Source organism: Ceratina calcarata, unplaced genomic scaffold, assembly GCF_001652005.2.
Source record: "Ceratina calcarata isolate Rehan_Ccalc_2016 unplaced genomic scaffold, ASM165200v1 scaffold471.2, whole genome shotgun sequence".
Classification (NCBI taxonomy): Eukaryota; Metazoa; Arthropoda; class Insecta; order Hymenoptera; family Apidae; genus Ceratina; species Ceratina calcarata.
The window spans coordinates 659680-668376 of NW_017171239.1; the positions used below are offsets into that span (position 1 = coordinate 659680).

General features: G+C 46.9%; 3 non-coding genes across 3 annotated transcripts; 2 read left to right on the forward strand and 1 right to left on the reverse strand.

Moving 5' to 3' along the window:
• Nucleotides 1-4316: 4316 nt before the first annotated feature.
• TRNAL-UAG (transfer RNA leucine (anticodon UAG)) lies at nucleotides 4317-4396 on the forward strand. The gene has a single exon. It is a non-coding gene; the product is annotated as a tRNA-Leu (tRNA).
• Nucleotides 4397-4774: 378 nt separating this feature from the next.
• Nucleotides 4775-4846, reverse strand: TRNAQ-CUG (transfer RNA glutamine (anticodon CUG)). Its single transcript has one exon. It is a non-coding gene; the product is annotated as a tRNA-Gln (tRNA).
• Nucleotides 4847-5264: 418 nt separating this feature from the next.
• Nucleotides 5265-5336, forward strand: TRNAA-UGC (transfer RNA alanine (anticodon UGC)). The gene has a single exon. It is a non-coding gene; the product is annotated as a tRNA-Ala (tRNA).
• Nucleotides 5337-8697: the final 3361 nt, after the last annotated feature.

An 8697-nucleotide genomic window follows, 5' to 3' on the forward strand; every position in this document is an offset into this window, starting at 1 on the left:
AAAACTGCATTCGATCGCAGTGCTCTGTCTACTGCGTTTCTGACGAAACTCGCGCCGCAACCACCGCGCCGGTTCTCGAGGTTTAAACGCATTTATCGCTGATGCACCGAGGGAGAAAATCAGAGCCCTCCCTCGCCCTCGCACCCGGCATTGTCCTCGCCGTTGCGTCGGAGGACGCCGCGGCGAGGTGGCGAGCATGGGGTTGCGCAGTCGGAGTGTTCGGAGTGGAGAAGAGGGTTGCGCGCCGGGTTCCTTCGGTATTACGTCATACGTCGATTCTCCGGGGATTCCCACGGCGTCAACCCGCGACGAGAAACTTCGTCGACCGCTTGCAGCAGGTAATACTCGCTATTTTCCTCCCATCACCGTTATTAGCCGCGCTGTTCAGATGGTGGTGCCGTTTCGTGTTTCATTCACGGAGACGAGCCAAGGGGAGATTTTTGCGTTCTCGGGGATGAACAGAAGTTCGTAGCATCTGATACCTCACGAGAACGCGTGTATTAAAGGGAATTAAAAACAGCAGTACGGGTAAAGTTTTAATCAAACGAATTCCATTCGATCACGCGTTCGACCAACGAAACCCAGCGTCCGGTAATCGTGGCCCCGCGTTCCTACCGTGGGTGGGCAGGTTTAAATAAAACAAAAGGAAAAAGGGAAGAAATAATGGGAAGCGGTGTCTCGTTTTAGGGGTAATCGCGCTCTCCGCCTAAAAATGGGGCTGCCGGGAATGATTAATCATCGGCAATCTCGCGAGAACGCGTCGAAAGGACGTTGCCATTAAAGGTAAACGACGGAAACTTCGTCACCGGTCGAAGTCCGATGAACACGGGTCCGGCGGTGGACGCGTTATTTTTCTCCCTCCGCCGTCGCCGCGCGACAGAAGGAGAAATAGAGGCGGACGAGTAATTTAATTGAAATTTCCCGGTCGCATCTACCGGCGCGGCAACGGCGGTCCCGTAGAAATTGTGGCAAAATCGAGTCATACCGGGGCTGCGCGAAAATGGAATTACAGCGGGGGAACGAAGTTTGTTCGATGATGCAGGTGAATGGCTGTCTCGCGAGGGATGGATCAACCAACGCAGAAACGAGGGGTAACCGGTCGATCTCGATCGGGGAACAGTTTGTCGGGACAAATTTTTTGGTTTTAAATTTACGCGCAAATTGGCCTTGCAAAATTACTCTCAATTACCGAGCTACCTCACTCGACGCGCGTATCCACGCATGGGTTTCATGCCGCCCGGCCCGCGGGCCGTGCAACTCGACCGAAAAATATCCTATCTCCAGCGAACGTACGGCTTTTCATAGAGATCGCCTACATACACGGCGTATAAATTGGCCGACGCAAATCGATCGATAATCTGATAATCGAGGAGTTTTCCAGTCGATGGCCCGTGCACCCGGAAATATTATTCCACGGTGGAATCAGGCTCGAAATATCCGCGGCGGACGAGGTGAGGGTTCGATGATCACTTATAAGGCAATTTGTCTTAATTAAAACTCATCCGGTAGACAAAATTCGTTTTATACACATCTAGTCAGGGTGGAAACCGTTCCCGAAAATCCATCAATGACCGATGGCAGACACTACAAGTACATGAGTAGACCTACCGATGTATAGACGCCCCTATTATGGATCTGAACGATCGATACATCTTAGAACGACGGTACTACTCGATCACGTGCATCGACTGATCGAACTGGAGGCCTCGTTTCGATATGCACATTTTAATTAGCGCGCGGCAGATATCTCGACTCGGGAGATAAACAGAAACACGGTAATTCGATTCGGAAGGTGCAAATATTTGAGCAGGTTGTAACGTTGTGTTTCCAGAGGTTACCCGAGGCGTGGTGGGTTCTACCGGAACCAGTGCAATCAAGTGCATATAGACACTTCATCACCGCGCATCCGGAATCGCCGGAGGTCAGTTACGCGAAAATATTTCCGCAGTAACATCGTGTTTCGGGAAGAGCAGAGCTCGCCTTCGCGGCGGAAACGCTCGGACCCCGGCTAACCCGGTTGTTCCGCGTATATGTTCCGAGGTTTACAACACGGCCCGAATCGAAACGGAGGTCAGTTACGAGAAAATATTGACTGATCGCGAGTAATAGCCGTGGCAACAATAGGAGGATACCTCTATCTACTCACGGATGCGAACCACGTGTGCAGCACACCGTGGTAACGTTATCGCGCACGAATCGCGGACGTACTCCGGTGGCTAAGCGTAGACGAGCGTTTCTCGATTCTCATCAATTGTCATTAAACGACACGATTATCGTGCATGTCGACGATTATTGCACCGATAGGCCGTTGCCCGAATGCTCGGCGAAACCTGGCTCATAATGATCGATGCTCGATACGTATTCATCGAGTATTTCGTTAATGGTCGGCACATTGTGTCCGGCCGGCCTCGCGAAAATACCGAGAGCCCTTCCATTGACCGTTAACGAGCCATTTCGAGGAGAGCGCGTTTTACATATCCGAGTCCCTTTGGCCCGCGTTTTCTACCGGATCAGGCCTCGATCCGGTCATCGATAATTCGCCAATGCATATCGGATTGTTTCGCGGACTACCGATTATTTCAATTTTTCCACGGTGATCGTTGCGTGGCTAACGATTTCAATTGTCCTGGGAACGACCGTTTAACGCGGCAAATAATATCGTATCATCCGGTTAATCGTTGCTCGGACGAGAATGATTTTGCATTACCGAAACGAACAGGAAGTCACGAAACGGGCACCTGTACCTTCGTCGAGTGTATCATCCGGCCGCGTACCCTCGATGATTCGCCGAAAATAATAGATTTATCATCCCCAATTGGCTTCTACCAGTTTATTTCATGAGAATCCATAGACGGACGCCCCCCTGCCCGCCCCACGGTACGCGCGTTGATATACGCGCGAGGATTTTCTCTATGATATGCAACATGCGGGACGTAATTCAGTCGGTGCAAGTCATCGGGATCATCTAAAGCGACCGTGCCGTTCACGATCCATCATTTACCGCGACAGCCACGAGTATTAGGCTAAAGTGGTGGCGTGATTCTGCTAAACGCGATGCTAAACAGGTACACTCCTGTCGCGAACCTCGCGTAGGAGGTTTCTATCGTCGACTACCGATATGTACACGAACCACGCAAACCGAACGGTATCCAGCTGTTCGATGAATCTACCGACGAAAAAAAACGAAAACGTCGAAGGCGAGAGCGAAGTTATAAAACACGAACATAAAGAATACGAAAGCGTCAGATTTATCTTCCATTTTCCACCGCGGCCGTATCTCCGATCCGTAACGAGGGGATCCTCACTTGCAAGGAACGATTTCGGCTTATCTCGCGGGCTTATCGTCTACACGAATATTCACGCGAATTTATCGATCTGTCCGCGGCCGTTTCGCCACGGCGAACGTTTCCTGTCTCTGTCTAAACCGCCGGTTTTACGTCGTCCCCGAGGAACCGATAAGAAAAAAAAGAGAAGACGCTCCTCTCTGAGTCGCGTTATGAGCATGAATTTTTATATTGAGATGTTATCAACCGACTACCGGGAAGGGAAAATAAAAACGAAGAGATTCGCGGCCGTAATGACGTACGTTCGCGCGTACCATCGTTCATTTCGTTCTCCTTTTTCTCCCTTTCTCTCTCCCCGACAGCCCTAACGTGCAAACGTGCTTTTAAAAAAGAGAGCGTAACGCTCGTCGAAATTGATCGTAAAAATGTTTTCTTTTTTCGGAATTAAGTCCCCCGTGAATTCTACTTCTGCCGTTTGAACCGCGTCGGTGGTTTCGTCGCGATAAACAAACGACACACGATTCTCAATTACGTAACTCGTTTGTAAGTGTAAGCATGCGTATACACGTGCCTGCGCGTAGATGTAGCATGACACATGTTCGCGTTAGTGGCCTAAAGTGAAATCGACTCTGTATCATGATCATCCGTTGTAAATCATTGCTACATGACTCCCACCCATAATTGTCCATTTGCTTAATTAATTATCAATTCCGAATGCGGGAAGTAGTTAACATTAGCGACAAGCGTTCCTAATTTTTCAGTTCTTACACCAGATTGTTGCTTAACATATAAATGATCCATTGTTTGTCTATAAAAATAATTCTCACTTTCACTTGAACGATACGTAAGGAGAATTCTTACTTGGGAGAAAAAATGGAAACTGATTGAATCATTGCAACGCTAATCCTAGCATAAGTTGCGTGGACAAGTTGTAATGATAAATTTTTGTCTAATCGTTTGGTAAAATCGATTATGCAATACGTATTCCACTAATCTGTTTATCTGCGGAGCTAGTCTGAGAGGCTTTCCGAAGGCAGCGTGGCCGAGCGGTCTAAGGCGCTGGTTTTAGGCACCAGTCCGTAAGGGCGTGGGTTCGAATCCCACCGCTGTCAATTTTTTATTTTTGCACTTTTTCATCAAATAAACCATTAAATGCATAAATGAATGCCAACTCGTTTTCGATCACTGGAGCAAAAATGCGAATGCTCAGAATCATCTGTTTCACACTTTGGATCATGATATCGACGATCGATATTCGATGTCGAATCATTTAGATCATGACATGTAGGGTTTGTGCAATTTCGAACTAAATATACATTCGTACGTTATACCTTGCCAAATACTGTTCCCTAAATAACAAGATTGTAATGTGTAAGGTCCCATCGTGTAAGGTATAAGAAAATCTATAGAATCTGCGAGCAAACGTAAAACCAAGGGTCTTACGTATGCCTATGGTTTGTGCAAAAATTTAGTTAAATGTTTAAAAAGCAAGGTCCCACCGAGATTTGAACTCGGATCGCTGGATTCAGAGTCCAGAGTGCTGACCATTACACCATGGGACCTTTAGAATATTTAGTAAAAACACAGGTGAAATAGAAATTTGAAATTAACTTACGAATGTAAATAATGGAACGTTATTCCGGATAAGATCACTAGCTGTATCGATCAAACAGATTGAGCGAGAATACCGACACTTATCGCATTTCTTGTAGCACAGTCGGTCAGAGGAAATTAAAATTGGGCAAAGGACGTTGATCTATCGAGGATCTAAGGATAATCGATTCAGAATCTATGATCACCAACGTCGAATCACGTATAAAGTATTAGATTATTTCAGTATGAACGCAATGGAGAATATCTTAATATGCGATTTCAAGTTGATACTTATTTTATATTATATGAAATTAAATATAAACTATTAAAAAATCGATAACAATTTCCCCCAATTTTTCTTGGGCCTGTTCGAGTGCATCAAAAAACGGGGATGTAGCTCAGTGGTAGAGCGTTCGCTTTGCATGTGAAAGGCCCCGGGTTCGATCCCCGGCATCTCCAATCTTTTGCCGTTAAATGTCGTAACAAGACCCATAAACGATACATAATTTCAATCTGAAAACATGAATTACTTTTACGCGATCAATCCTGTTACTCGATAACTCCTTGCGAATATTGTTCCTTTGTTAGCTTACGCGTGGATAACAACTACATTCGCCTGTATGGAAGTGTGCCTCGAAATGTGCAATAACTGCGCACTTAGCCACGTGCACGACTTCGCGATTGCACACACGTGTAGAACGATTAACAACATAGTCCAGCACGGACTGACGCGATAAGCGAAAAGAATCGATGAAAAAAAGATGTGAAAGAAAACGACGGTACGGGTGTATGCAAATATATAACGCGAGAGGCGTCAAGGAGATGATAGGATGTAAACGAAACCGAGCGAAGGAGATTGAATGGTAATAGTCTTCGATTCGTCATATGCAAAGTTTTGTATATACCGAGTGAAAAGCGCGGTGGAAGATGGTATCAATTTGAATTGCCGTGTTCATCGGTAGATATCTGTCCGCGACGAAAAACGCGATGAGAATAATCGCGTGAGATACACTGTGACAGGCTATTTTTTCCGTCTCTCCTCGTCGTTTTTTTCTCCCCGCTCTCTTTCTTTCTCCCGCGGGGTACGCGTCGCGAACCGTAGAGAATTAATCATCGCGGAGAAACGACGCAGTAAGGCAGAAACATAGCTCGGGTCTAACGTAATAGAGCCGCCGATGAGTTGTACGATGCAAGAAACACACGATGCGGGGATAAAGGCCTTGATTGATCGGAGGTAAACGTGACCGTTTAAATGTTGCCGCGGCAGTCGCCTAGGCAAGAGGGAAAAGACACGGTCGATCGCGAAAAAAGATACCGCCGGCTGTCCTGCCGAGTTTCTTTTTTCCATTGTTCCAACGAACCATTATCCCGATGCAAATTAATCGAAGCCGCACCGTCTCTCCACAGTTACGTAAATCTGTTTTACACCAGCGGACGATCGACGGTCCGCTTGGATCTCGAGATATCGGATCTCGGACGGAGATTCCAGAACAAATCTAATAGAGTCGCCTAAATCAGTCGGCATTCCGCGCGCATTATTCCTCGAAGAGGGAAAGGAAAGCGGATCCCCTGTCAGTGGACCGTTATAATATTCCGTCCGACAATCCTGTATCTATTTTATTCTGTCCCCGAGTCGCGGCGTAACTACGTGAAAACGACATAAAAAAAGGAAGAAAATCACGTCGCATAGATATCGAGTTTTGACCCCGATGGGGTCAGCACTGGAGCGTGTGACCATTTTGTCACCCTCGCGAAAATTTTATTTACGAATATCCGCCGCCGCGCCGGTGTCCGAGGCGCATGGATCCGCATAAAAGCGTCCTTCGATTTGGGACGCTTCTTTCCGGAGCTCCAAACTTCCGGCTGAATTTAAATTCCAATTGAACGAGACAAGGATCCCGGGCCTCGTCCCTCGATTTCGAGATCTCGCGCGAATTCGCGTCTCTCTCTCTACTCGTGGAGGGAATTCGCGTCACGTAGGTGTCTCCACTTCGCGTGATAAGTCTCCTCGAAGAAATTACGCGTTAATTCGATGCTCTCGCCCCGGTGTTTTCCTGTGTTCGCGTCGACGAAAGGGAGGGTGCGAGCTGTTCAAGCCTCGGCTGAATGGAGGAGGACGCACCGTAGAGAGGAAAAGGATTTAAAACAAAAAGTCAGTCGGGTGTCCAATGGAACGGAGCGCAACGGGAAGTGACGAGCGAAGTGGTTAGAGGTGACTGCAGCAGAAATCCATCAGATGGAAGAGATCACGCCTGCCTCCATGCCCGGGACAATGACTCGGCCCGCAGACGCTTGTTTTTGTATTCCCGCTTTTCTCTCCGTCCTCGTTCTTTCCCTTTTTTCCTCTATTTTGTTCTTCCTCTTTTTTTCTCGTTTTGATTTTTTTCTTCTACGCGGAGGAGTCTGCCATCCCCGGGTCGTTGTGTGTTCGAGCCGTGCAGCGGCGGTGAACGGTCTCGGGGTAGGGTAAGCTTTAAATATTTAGGCGGCTAATTTGCACGGAGGATTTTTAAGCCGACGAAGGAAAGTGAGAATTGAAAAGAAACGCGGTGACGCGAAGCAAGAAGAGGAACTGTGGGCGAAATGTCCTCCAGACTGAAATAATAATGAGAGGCGCCAGCGCCTTTAATCACGATATTAAACATTTACGATTGCCACGGCGTCCTGCTCTTAAGACGACCATTCTTTTCTTCTTCTTTTTTAACGCTACCCCGATCCGATCTTCCCTTCCGCACAAAGACGGCCCATCCCTGCGACCACCTATCCACCTCTTGTTTATGTTTACGCGTACCTTCTGATAACCTTACGCGGAGATCAAGCCGGTTTTCGCTTTAAGACATAGGTACACCCACGAACGGTGCAACCATGCGACCAACGCTCGAGATTATTGTCGACGAAACAGAGAGCCAGGAGGGTGAAACCATCGCTACGCAGAGGGTCGTACTCGTTCAAAGGAAAAGTTCATTTTTCTTGACCGTAGAGATTATGTTCCGACTGGTCTTGGCTCGGCTCGGCTGTATCGATGACAATAGCGAATAAGTAGCGGCGAGCTCAATCTAGTCCTCGGTTTGTTTTGCTTTCGCGCACGATTTGTCATCCATTGTCCGAACGCGCGCGCTGCGAATGCGTTATTTATGGTTCTCGCTTGATTAATTTTTGCCTCATCTTCGTGATATCGCGAAATTGTCCGCGTCAACCGCAGTCCCTCGCGTCTGACACTCGATTTACGATTTACAAGCGTTCCCATTGTTATTGAAAAAACTGTTGGTGAAACGCGACGGTTGACGCACGAGCATACAAATTTTTAATAACATTGTAACCGATGTCGGGATCACCAAATCGAGTCGAAATCATGTCGGGTATAAAAGATGTTTAAACATTTAGTTTTTTTTATGCGAACGTATGAGAGCATTGCTTTTCGTTGGTAATTCATGTAATGAGAATTTCGAATACGAATTCTCGAAAATATACGCCGGTTTCCCGGAATCGCATGAATTACAAAGAGTTCGAATATATTTGATTTCTACGCCGCTTCGCGGCGGATTATATTTTCCTTGGAGACAAGACAAGCGGCCGAGGCTCGGCGTTCATTCTGCGTTCACTTGGCTTAGTATTAACATCGGAACAGACGATTATCGTCCTACCCTTAGACCATGATCTACGGTCCCACCGGTATTTGTCGCAAGTCAGTGCATTTAAGGATGTATAAGCTACATACTTAAACAATGCTAGCATGTTGAATTTGTTATTATAGATTCCTATTACTATTAAAAGGCTACCTACAAAATTTTAAATCAATTCATGGGTTTTTTGAAAAATT